The sequence below is a fragment of the Loxodonta africana genome, chromosome 25 (genome assembly GCF_030014295.1).
Source record: "Loxodonta africana isolate mLoxAfr1 chromosome 25, mLoxAfr1.hap2, whole genome shotgun sequence".
Classification (NCBI taxonomy): Eukaryota; Metazoa; Chordata; class Mammalia; order Proboscidea; family Elephantidae; genus Loxodonta; species Loxodonta africana.
Genome location: NC_087366.1, coordinates 28,478,047 through 28,490,148, shown reverse-complemented (window position 1 = coordinate 28,490,148; position 12,102 = coordinate 28,478,047). Strand labels below are relative to the sequence as shown.

The window sequence follows — 12,102 nt, the reverse complement described above, 5'->3', positions numbered from 1 at the left end:
AGTGAAATGAAATCTTTGACAACTTCAGTTTCTTCACCATTTATCATGATGTTGTTTTTTGGCACAATTGTGAGGATTTTGGCTTTCTTTACATCCAAGTATAACCCATACTGGAGCCTGTAGCCTTTGACTTTCATTAGCAAGAGCTTCAAGTCATCTTCATTTTGCGCAAGCAAGACAGTATCATCTGCATATCGCAGGTTGTTTAATGAGTCTTGCTCCAACTCTGGTGCTGTTCTTCTGCACATAGTCCAGCTTCTCAGATTATTTGCTCGGCATGTAGTTTGAATAAGTAAAGTGAAAGAATAACCCGGCCACACACCTTTTCCAATTTCAAACCATGCAGTAGCCCCACGTTCTGTTCAAATGACTGCTTCTTGATCTATGTATAGGTTCCACATGATGCCTTAATTTATTCAGTGGTTTATTTAACATGTCTACCTCATATGTGCATAGCACTGTACTAGGCTTTGAGATATCTTTAAAGAGATCACAATCTACATTGAGAGACAGCCAGTAAACAATAATTATGGATCAGCCATGTGATCACTCTTAGAAATGTATAAGGTCTTGTCCCTCCTATGTGCACCCTGTGCATTGAAGTTCAATTTCCTTGCAGATTGTTTTTATTTCCCCTCTGTACCTACCACAGCACGTGGCACATGATGGAGAAGCATGGAGGGATTAGTCAAGAGATATTTTTGTAAAGATGTTGACACTTTTTTTAAATGTATTTTTTTAAATTTTATTTTACTTTTTGAATAAGTAATACATTCAAATGAAATTTCAAAATTTCAACAAATATAAAATTATATCCATTGAAAATTTCTCACTCATTCCTGTGTCGCAGTGATGTTACCAGGTTTTAGAGGTATCCTTCCTGAGATATTTTATGCAAATATAAGCAAATTTGTATTTATTCTTCCTCTTTCTTCTTTACAAAATCTTTGGTGTGCTATTCCTGTTCGATACTTTTCTTTCTTATTGATATGTGTTGGAAATTTTTCTGTCACTTGTGCTAAGTAAGGGACAAATCTCACCTTTGTTGACAACTGTGTAGTAAGGATTATCATGAATCTAGTCCTCAAAATGTGGAGATTGATCCAGCCCTCACCTTCTCACATCTCCATTCTCATTGCCAGCTGCCCAAGCAGCACTCTCTCTCTGCCCCTAGACACTCAGAGCTGGGTCAGAACTCACACATTAGACACACACAGTCCTTCGAAACAGCTGCCCATACAGCCCTTCTCTGACCCTAGCCACCTGCAGCTAGGTCAGAGCTCATAAGTTAAAAGAACTTAGTCCTTTAGACTGCCAAATAGACAGATAGCAGTCCCTGCCGGCTTTCCCTATCCCTTTGGTTTTGATAATTCACTGGAATGATTCACAGAATCTCTCAGAGAATATACCATACTTATGACTACAGGTTTATTACAACCAAAAAGGATAAAAAGAGACACATAGGTGAGGTCTGGAAGGAGTCTTAGCATGAAGCTTCTATGTACTCAGGGAATGCTACCTACCTGAGAGCAGATGTTCTTGCCACCCAGTAAGCTCATCTTAGTCTTAGGGTTCAGGGCTCTTACCAGCCTTTTCACATGGCCATAATAGATTATGTCATACCTCCTGAGGCTTAGTCAACATTGGGCCCCCAGGTAGTCCCTCTTGGTCTGGTCAGTCTCCACTCATTAGCCTCAGGTATAGTCTGGCTCTCAGAAACCAAGACCAGAGGCCAAGTTGCTTATTGCCAGGTGAGTCATCACCTCACATCAGTAAGTAAAGGTTGTACTTGTTCATTAGATAGCCACATAGTATTTCACTGTATGGATTTCTGTGTGCTTAGCCAGCTCCCAATATATGGGCATATAGGTTGTTTACAATATTTTGCTGCTACAAACAATGCTGCAGTGAATAATCTCGGGTATCATTTCGCAAGTGTGTGAGTGCATCTGTAGATTAAATTCCTAGGAGTGGAATTTCTGGGTTGCAAGGTATGTACATTTGTGGTTTTGCTAGATAAGGCTAAATTGCTCTTCTAAAAAAAAAAAAAAGGTAATATCAATTAATATTCCCACCAGCAATATGTATTTGTGCCTGTTTAAAGATGGAAACTTAAAATATATATATATATATATTAATTTTTTAGGTGGTCAGATGGAGGGGAAAGATATTCCAGGAAGGGGGGACTAGCACATTCAGAAGCACACAGGAGTGAGAGAGAGGTAGCCAGTCTAGAAATTTCAGCTTGTTCCGTCTGGCTAGAATGTGGGAGGACGACTGAGAAGTGGTGAGAGATGAGGCTGAGAATAGGGAGTAGGAGTAGGAGTCGGTCATGAAAGATTTCATGTGTAATGCTAAGTAACTGATATTTTTAATTGTATAGATTAAAGTTTTGAGTAGGGAAATGATGTGATATGGCTGATTAATGCATATTATAAAACGAGTAGCTGTTTGTATCTGTTTAAAGTAGGCTTGCCAAATAAGTTTATTCTCTAAAGATTCTTCTTGCAATTTCAAGGGTTTTCACCCTCATGAATGACTAAAATCATATTTTGATTGTAGAAAATTTGTGATATACGTGTTAACAAAAACTAAAATGTGGAAATTACTCGTAATTTTACCACTCAGAGCTAATCTCCTTATCCAAACAACTCCTGTATTAGGTTTAAGAATATAAAGAAAGTAGTTTGCAAAAACAACCACTGTTGGGAGTTTCTTTTGATTCCTTCGAGAAAGAAAGAAAAGAAAAACTGATTCATATAGCCACAGAAATCACAGCCTGATTGTAATGGCAACATTGTATTACACTATTGAGCTGTACCACAAAGGCCTTCTCTTAAATATATAGGTATTTTGGAAACATAATCACTTTATTTTTATTTTCTTGAAGGGCCTTACTAAAAACTTTGTAGCTAGATCTTGATTACATGTGCTGCTTTTCCCCTTTGTGACATTGCGTGAGGTAGTACTTCCCTAATCAGGATCTCAACATAACTGTTACCAGTCATACAGAATGCTTGTGAGGATGGTATGTTTCAGAAAGCTGGACTCCAATGTTCATTTTTAAAAGTCCCCTTGTAGAATAATCCTAATATTATAATAGCCAAGTCTTCTACCTGTAGGACCTATTGTAACAGTTTGTGGCAGTTCCTTCTCAGGCTGCTCTTTTTTGGGTGTGCGAGTTGAAAAATATCATCTCCGAGTCACGTATCTGAATCACATATCTTTCCATGTACCCATCTCGGTATTCACTCATTGATTCATCTTATTTTTTTGATGTATTACAGACACCAGTATACTTCAGTATGTGTATCGTTAGCGTTGCATATTTGTTTCTAGCTCTTTTTTTTTTCAAGTAAAATTTACATACAATGCAATACACAAATCTTTAAGTGACTTTAAACACATGTCCTACTGCTTCAGAAGTACATTAATGTACCTTTAAAACATTTTCCCTCCATAATTGCATCTTAAGAATTATAACTGGGGAATTGGGTGGTCCCAGGTATATTTACTGAGCTGTCTGTGAAAGTACTTCAAGCTGATGGACAATGACAATAGTTTTGATGATTTGGGATTTAGTATCTTCAAGGCATTGTTAAAACCATGCAATATGTGATAAATGCTGGAACCAGGATAATCTCTCTAAATGGTTAAAAAAAATTTTCTTACATTTTTTATTGTACTTTAGATGAAGGTTTACAGAACAAACTAGTTTCTTATTAAATAGTTAAAATTGGACCTTTGTTTAGAAACCCAAAAGCTGTGTGGTACTCTCCAACCTAACAGTCACACTTATGTTAATATGACTCCCTTATATAAAATGATCATTTTTATTGGTAGTGCTTGAAAGGTGAAAATTGCTTTCTCTTTTAGGTGTAGGCTGCTCCACTTCCTTCTTATTGAAAAGATAGGAAATATATCTTCCATTTAAATACATACTTGAATTTGTCATTGACTTGAAGTCTTCAAAAGAATATTTGAAAAACAAGGTGCCACTTAGGGCTCAAGATTGTTATACAAGAATTAAATGTTTTCAATGACCCAGTCTTCCCAGTGATGGGAAAGGTACAGAGAGGAAGACGGGAAAGAAGGCTGGAACTGATCTGAAAATGCTTTATTTAACTAAGAGGGGGTGACCCATCATGAAGTTGACTGGACTCCCAAGGAAGGACTTTTCCATATTACTTACTCCAGGAAATAAGCACATTTTTTATAATGGGTGGAAGTGGGGCTCGAAGCACTGCATTTGAGGCAAGGGAGGGTTGTTGAGACTAGACCCAAGGAAGATGCAAAGGGGCCTATATTCAAAATTATCTTTGCATAGTTTCTTAAGGAAAGACATTTATAAAAAGCCAATGTATTGTTTATGGCATGTTTGTCAAATTTACAGGTAGTTAATATGTTGGTTCACAAAATCGAAATCCAGAAATACCTGGCTGGAACAGTGTGTTGATTAAATATAATAGGGTTAGGGTTTGGGTTACACAGGTATATGAATTTATTTAAAGTCATTGAAGGAGTCCTTGGGGGGCTGAAAGTTTGGCAGTTTGAACCCACCTAGAGGCATCTTGGAAGACAGGCCTGGAGATCTGCTTCCAAAAAGTCACAGCCTTGAAAACCATATGGAGCAAAGTTCTACTCTTCACATATGGATAAGGTGGCCATGATTCGGATTCCAATTGAGGACAACTAACAACAAAGTCTCCTAAGATTTGTGCGTTTCATTGTTTGTATGTAAATTTTACCTTAAAAAAAACTAGAAACAAATATGTAACTTATATTTACTTTGAAATGCATCAAAAAAATAAGATGAATTAATGGACATATAGGGAGATTGGTACATGGATAGGTAGAATGTAGGTGGTGAATACATGAGTGTTCCCTGTAAAATTCTTTAACTTTTTCTTTATGCTTGAAATTTTTCATAGTAAAATGTTAGGAAAAAGGGAGGATAGGAGTGCTTATAAGAAGGGAAGAAGATGGATTCTGTATATCAGAAGCTCACTGCAAATACCTGCTTCTTCAAGGTTGTAGTGATTCTTAACCAGTATATAATTTAAATAAAATAGATAATTGGGTTAGAAAACCCATTTATACTTGATCATTTTGATTTCTTAACCAAAAGAAGTACATTGACAAAACTACTGTATTTTAAGTAGAGCTGGACAGAAAGAGCTGGGCAAAATCAAATGGCTCTAGGATATGAATGCATAGAAGGAAAGAGTAGTTGGAACTTTTAAATGCATTAATCTGCTCCTACCAAGAAAATTAATTATCATATATTAATGTTACTATTAAAATACTTAAGATGGACAAACTATATACAATGTAGATCCTTCTAGTCCCAGTCCTACCATTAAGTGTGGTCTTTTTACGAGAATTTGGGGTCTGCATCCCACTGCTCTCCGCTCCCTCAGAGGTTCTCTGTTGTATTCCCTGTCAGGGCAGTCATCGGTTGTGGCTGGGCACCCTCTAGTTCTTCTGGTCTCAGGCTGATATAGTCTCTAGTTAAACCTATTCTTGACTTTTTATTTGAGTGGCATCATAGAACACTTGCCCTTTTATAATTGACCTATTTCACGCAACATAATCTTGCACTAACATTTATTTAATTAGTGCCTACTTTGTTCCAAAGTACTGTCTCATTTAATTCTCACCACTCCTGAGGTGAGAGGTACATACCTATCCAACTAATGAGGAAACTGAGGGTCAGAGAAATTAAGGAAGCTGCCCAAAGCTTTAAAGCTAAATGGCAAAGCTGGAACTTAAATTTCAAACCTGGCTTCTGACTCGAATGGCTGTTTTTTGTTTTGTTTTTGCCATTACATTTATCTTCTAAAATAAATTCTCTATTGTTAGAGGTACAGAAACAACACAGCAATTCTTTCTTCCTGGAGAGTTTGAGAAACTTCCCAGCATTCCCAGAGATACATGTACAATAAACCAAAACCAAACCCAGTGTCGTTGAGTCAATTCCGACTCATAGCGACCCTAAACAATAGGTGTTAGTATTCCTCAGAAAGTATTTGCCTTTATCTGGAGCTTCAGTACCCAGATATGCAGTAGAATTCCATATGTTCCTTAGTTGGGGTTGTCCCATTAAAACATTTATGAAATGTGCATCTAGTAAAAGGAAGGAGTTTTTACACTAAGATCGTGGATAGAGTGTGTATCTGAGTATATACGGAGAAACTCATTTAAAAATCAGATATGAATTTTTCTGTGACAAAGTCTCCACAAATTCTGCTATTCTATGTGAGCGTTCAGCGACAGACTTTGAGATGTATGACAGTGCAACTGGGAGATGAAGACGTTCATGTAGGGAATGGGGAAGAGAATTCTGAGCAAATGAATTAGTACTATTACCATATAAAGCCATGTAGTCTGGTGTAGGTGGGTAAGAAATGGCTATTTGCCACAATTTGAGACCTTTGGGCTATTACGATTTCTACAGTATATACTCAGTACAGTGTATCTACTGTATTGGGGGGAGTGTATGCAGTCTTGCAGATGATGGCATCTGCATATAGACTGTCATTGCTGATATAGACTGTCACTGCTGAGCGAATAGACTGTCGTTGCTGAGCGAATGATCATGGAGTTAGCTTGGAAGGCAACTATTAAAATAGTATTCCGTATGTTGTTAGCTACAGCTTTCAGGGAGTAATTTAAAGTTTGTACTTATAAAAGATTTGAGATACCAAAAATTATTCAGGTTGCATCAATAATAAACCAAATCAAACCTGTTGCTATGGAGTTGATTCCGAGTCATGGTGACCCTATAGGTAGAACTGCCCTGTAGGGTTTCCAAGACTGTAAATCTTTTTTTTTTTTTTTCCTGCAAAAAAAAAAAAGATACTGAATGCTTCTCAAATTTGCATGTCATCCTTGCACAGGGGCCATGCTAATCTTCTCTGTATCGTTCCAATTTTAGAATCCGTGCTGCCAAAGCAACCACATAAGGCTGTGAATCTTTGTGGAAGCGACTGCCACATCTTTCTCCCACAGATTGATCTGGGTTCAAATTGCTGACCTTTCAGTTAGCGGCTGAGCGCTTAACCACTGCACCACCAAGGCTCCTTGGATCAAGTATATGGTCTACTTATTAGAAAGCTCTGTGATATGAGGTGGCAGGAAGCAAAGCGTCTGATGGCTGCACTCAGTTACAGTATGGATGGGTGGTAAAGGTCAAGCCATTTGACTGGCTGGATATTTATTTGCTTTGGGGAAAAATTGGGGTTGAAAATGCCATATCAAGTTGAGAGACATTAATGTGCATTTCGCCACATTGTTGAAGGATACTGCTGTTTGGTAGGATAGTTCAAAGAGTCTGGATTTTAATTTTTCTGTGAGAGATGTCTTAGGATAGAAAACCAAAGCCATTGTTTTTCTTTAGTCCAGAACTCAACTTGACTAGGATTTTGACCCTCAAAACACTGGATTATAATTACTAGTCGGCTTTTCACAGCCCCTTTATGGTCTGCAGTCTCTTCATTTATTAGATCCTCTCAAAGATATTTTTACTTGACAAAAGCACTATGAAAGCCATAAAACATCTACTTAAGAAAGCAAATCTCACAAACTGTTCAGTTGAATATCTACAGAAATAAAATAATAGCTACATTGAATGCAAATTTGAGTGAGTTCTGGTGATTTTGTTAGCTTCCCTGAGCCTTATCTTTTGTGAAACAGGGTCTTATTCACCTACAAAGGATTTTTTGGAAGTTTTCAGTAATGCTTTAAAACCTGAGAATGTGCTTAAAAAAAGATTGGTGATAAATTTTCTGAGCATATTATCCACTTAATAATGACATCATCTGTCTTATTAGATTTCAAGATGTTGAAAATAGCCCATTCAGATACTCCTGTTATGTAATTGAATCATCACTTAGGTTATAAAATCAAAGCTCCCCTGCTGCTCCTATGGTTCTTCTAAGCTGGTGAATATAGAAACACATGACTGAGCAGTAAGAAACGTTTACCGCTCCAAATGTAGGCTGTTCTTGCCTTAATGGGGTGGAATGGAGATAAAGATGCCTGTGGAAACAGTGATTTGTAAACTACTTCCAGAAAAAGGATACCCCAGCTTCCCCCCGGAAGAGTAGTACAAAAAGCCCAGCTCATTTTGGAAGCAGCCTCTTATTATGTGTTTCTAGCACAGCTATTCATAGTAGCTCCGATCCTTGGCAGCCCTGTTTTGTTTTGTATGTTAAGTGAAGGAGTAGGTAAACGGTTGGATGTTTATATTTTAAAATTCAAAGTATAAATTGAGCTAAGTAAGCATTTATGCTTTTATGAGCTCGTTTTTAGATAAAATCAAAAACATAAAAGATTGGTCAATGGCATTGTCCATGGCTGGCAGGTGTTCACGAGACACAAGCCATATGCTCCGTACCCAAATGAGGCAGATGATTGTTTTCTGTTCTGTTTGTACTTCTTTTTCCTGCCAGTAGTCTCTCAAATTTATCTCACAAAAGGGACTAGGCAAGAGAATATGGGTAGATCAGCTCACAGCCATTGTCCTGGAAAAATAATTCAAAGCTGTGCACAGAGAATTGGCACCTGTTTCATCCTTGCATAAGCTGAAACCGTGCATTTATGTGGCCATGGTGTACCAAGCCTTATTACAGAGGATATCATAAAAAGCCAAAAACATGGTCTTTGACCCCAAGAAATTTCAGTATTCTCAGAAAAGAACACACCCACATCTAGAAATGTCTTAGGACTTAGACGCCAGGTATGAACAAGTGTAAATGAATAGAGTACCAATTGAATCTGTTTGAGACAGTGCCAAGACAGTGCCAACTGAGTCTAATCAGATATGTTTATTTCATATGGAAAATGCCTTTAATTAATATAGGAGATAAGTGGCATGCTAATTATTTGAAATTAACTGTAAATTCTAGTCTCTTCTGAATTGTTAGAAAAAGATTCATTTAACAGTAAAATTTCTTTCAGATGTATATAGTCTGCATATTTTCAGATACATATAGTCTTTTTTAACCTCGGAACTATTGCAAATCATTGAAATATGTGCCATTTTAATGGCATCAGCTTTTTGCTTTCACTCCCATCGTCGTCTGGGATATCCCTCATTAAGCAGCACGACTGTTCAAAGTTTATTTCTTGCCTAGTGCTGTGTGAAAGCTTATGCCTCTTTATTAGATATTATACAGACTATATCCTTGGCCCTCTAGTAGTGGTGTTCATTCATAATCCACTCTCTGTGTATTTATTTATGAGTCATGTGATAAAACCATATGGCTGTAAGGATTTTGATTGTTTTCAGCAGGGGTTTAGACCTGCGTATCATATCTGCCTGGGGAGGTAGAAGACTAAACCTTGTACTTCCAGAAATAGAAGGTTTATCCCTTTGGACTGTCAGTTACAACCCTTTCTCTCCTCTTGCCTGAAGAACCACATAGCTATTTTTGAGATAAAATCTTCCTGATAAGATAAATATGTTTACCAAACTCCTGCCTTGTGGAAATTATACAAAGCTAACTCTGTGACTTCTGCAGTAGAGGAAAGGGCACTACCTTCTGACTTTCAGCTCTTCTGGTTGGTGGTGTTGTGTGCCATCCATTGCTGTTGTGCGCCATCAAGTCAATTCTGACAAATAGTGACACTGTATGACAGAGTAGAACTGCCCCACAGGGCTCCCTAGGCTGTAATCTTTACGGAAGCAGGTTGCCAGGTCTTTTCTTTCACAGAACTGCTGGTGGGCTAGAACCACCAACTTTTCAATTAGTTAGCAGCCACACACTTAACCGTTGTTCCACCAGGGCTCCTACCTGGCTGGTTACCTGCCACGATTCTATTTTAAATCAGGTAGCAGGTAAGCTTCTTTCTATAAATGAGCTGTCTGCAAAAGGGTTTCTTTAATACCACTTAAGTATCTTAAACTGGTTGGTTTCACTCCAGTAACTACAGGAAAATGAAAAACAAAGGACAGATTTTTACTTAGTGCTATTTTAATGCCAGTGGTTATATGAAATGAAAATGACTAAAAATTCATTAGCTTGGAAAATAGGCCTTGATACCCAAAAGGTAGAGGAAACTTACAAAACTTCAATAACTTTCTGGAACATTCTTTAAATACATGCACTTCAGATCATACTAGTGTCCTGGATAGGTTTCCCAGCATATTTATCTACCATAAAAAAAAAAAAAAAAAAAAAAATACTGAAAACTAATAGAAGTTGTTACATAAATTTTTCTATAATTAGATAAGAACGTTCTTATTGCTGGCCTGCAAACAGTTCATAAAGACAGCAGCTGCCTAAAGATACTTTGCAGTTGACAAGTGTTGAAGAGTGAACCCATTCTTTTTCTATGCTGTAATTATCCTAAAATCCAGTAGTTTTCTCACATACAGTCCAGGTTTGAGAGGTCCAAGCCTAAGAGGGCAACTCTGCCATCACCATACACTGTTTCCATCTATGGGTCCAAGGAGCTATCAGAGCTCTTACTGTTTCCCTGTCGATAGAGAAAAGGATCTAGTGCCCACAAGCAGGAAATAGCAAACATCACATTTGCTTACATCACGTTATGATACAGGACCATTTGCCAGAACTTATTCATATGGCGAAACCAAGCTAGAGGGGAGTCTGGGAAAGAAAATCTTTAGGTGGACAACCATAAACTCAGTTGAGACTCAGAGAAGATTATTAAGGGAAGAAACAGTGGATTTGGGGGAACAACTTCAGTAGTCCCTGCTACAGTAATACCTCTAAATGCATACATGAGTCCGCGGGCACAGATCTTTATGAGTCTGGAAAGGACTGGTGACACTTTAATAATATGGTGGACTTCTTTCCCTCTTCACCTTCTGCAGAAAGACTGGCTAGATTTTTTTTTTTTTTTTAAACATCTGTATTGAAGTATGATTTGCTTACCGTAAAATTCACCTGGTTTAAGTATACTAAACTAAACCTGTTGCTGTCAAGTCAGTTTTGACTCATGGCGACCCCCATGTTTCAGGTTATAACTGCTCCATAGGGTTTGCAATGACTGATATTATGGAAGTAGATCACCCGGCCTTTCTTCATGGCATTGCTGGGTGGATTCAAACGGCCAATCTTTGGGTTGGTACCTGAGCACAAGCCATTTACACCACCCGGGAGCCTTTTTAAGCATACTATTCAGTGCTATTTAGTGAATTTATAGAGTTAGGCATTCATCATCATAATCCAGTTTTAGAACATTTTTATTACCCTCGAAAATTCCTTCATGCTTGTTTGCAGTCAGTCTGCATCCTACCCCCAGTCTCAGTCAACCAGTAATCTACTTCTTCTGGAATTTCATATGGCTGGAGTCTTAAAATATGTGTCTTTCATGTCTGACTTCTTTCACTTAGCATGATGTTCTTGAAGTGTATCTGTGCCATAGTGTAAATCAATAGCTTGTCCCTTTTTATTGCAGATACTTATTCCACTGTATGGCTCTCGTACGTTTTGTTTATCCATTCACTAGTTGATAGACTTCTGACTTATATCCAGTTTGAGGTTACTATGAATAATGCTGCTGTGAACATTCCCATGCAAGTTTTTATGTGAATGTATGTTTTCTTTTGGGTAGATGCCTAGGAGTAGGATTGCTGAGTCATAGTCATATAGTAAGTTAATGTTTAACTTTTTAGGGAGCTATCAAACTATTTTCAAAAGTGGCTATAACATTGTACGTTCCCAACAACAGTGTAGGAGGCTTCCAGTTTCTCCATTATCTCGCTTCTCCGTAGCCACTTGATGTTGTCAGTCTTTTTTTTTTATTGTACTTTAGATGAAGGTTTATAGAGCAAATTAGTTTCTCAGTAAACAATTAATACACATAATATTTTGTGACATTGGTTGCCAACCCCACGACATATCGACACTCTCACCTTCTCGACCTTGGGTTCCCCATTACCACCTTTCCTGTCCCCTCCTGCCTTCTTGTCTTTGCCCCTGGGCTGGTGTGCCCATTTTGTCTCATTTTGTTTTATGGGCCTGTCTGATCTTTGGGCTGAAGGGTGAACCTTAGGAGTGACTTCAGTACTGAGTTAAAAGGGTGTCTGGGGACCATACTCTTGGGGTTTCTCCAGTCTCTGTCAGACCAGTA

At 37.9% G+C, this 12,102-nt stretch overlaps 1 protein-coding gene and 1 non-coding gene across 16 annotated transcripts in view; one reads left to right on the top strand and one right to left on the bottom strand.

Annotated features, from left to right (window-relative positions):
- RABGAP1L (RAB GTPase activating protein 1 like) overlaps positions 1-12,102 on the top strand; it is a 785,265-nt gene that overhangs the window by 684,040 nt on the left and 89,123 nt on the right. The gene's annotated exons all lie outside the window — the stretch shown is intronic.
- LOC111750970 (U6 spliceosomal RNA) lies at positions 6,855-6,957 on the bottom strand. Its single transcript, XR_002786041.1, has one exon. It is a non-coding gene; the product is annotated as a U6 spliceosomal RNA (small nuclear RNA).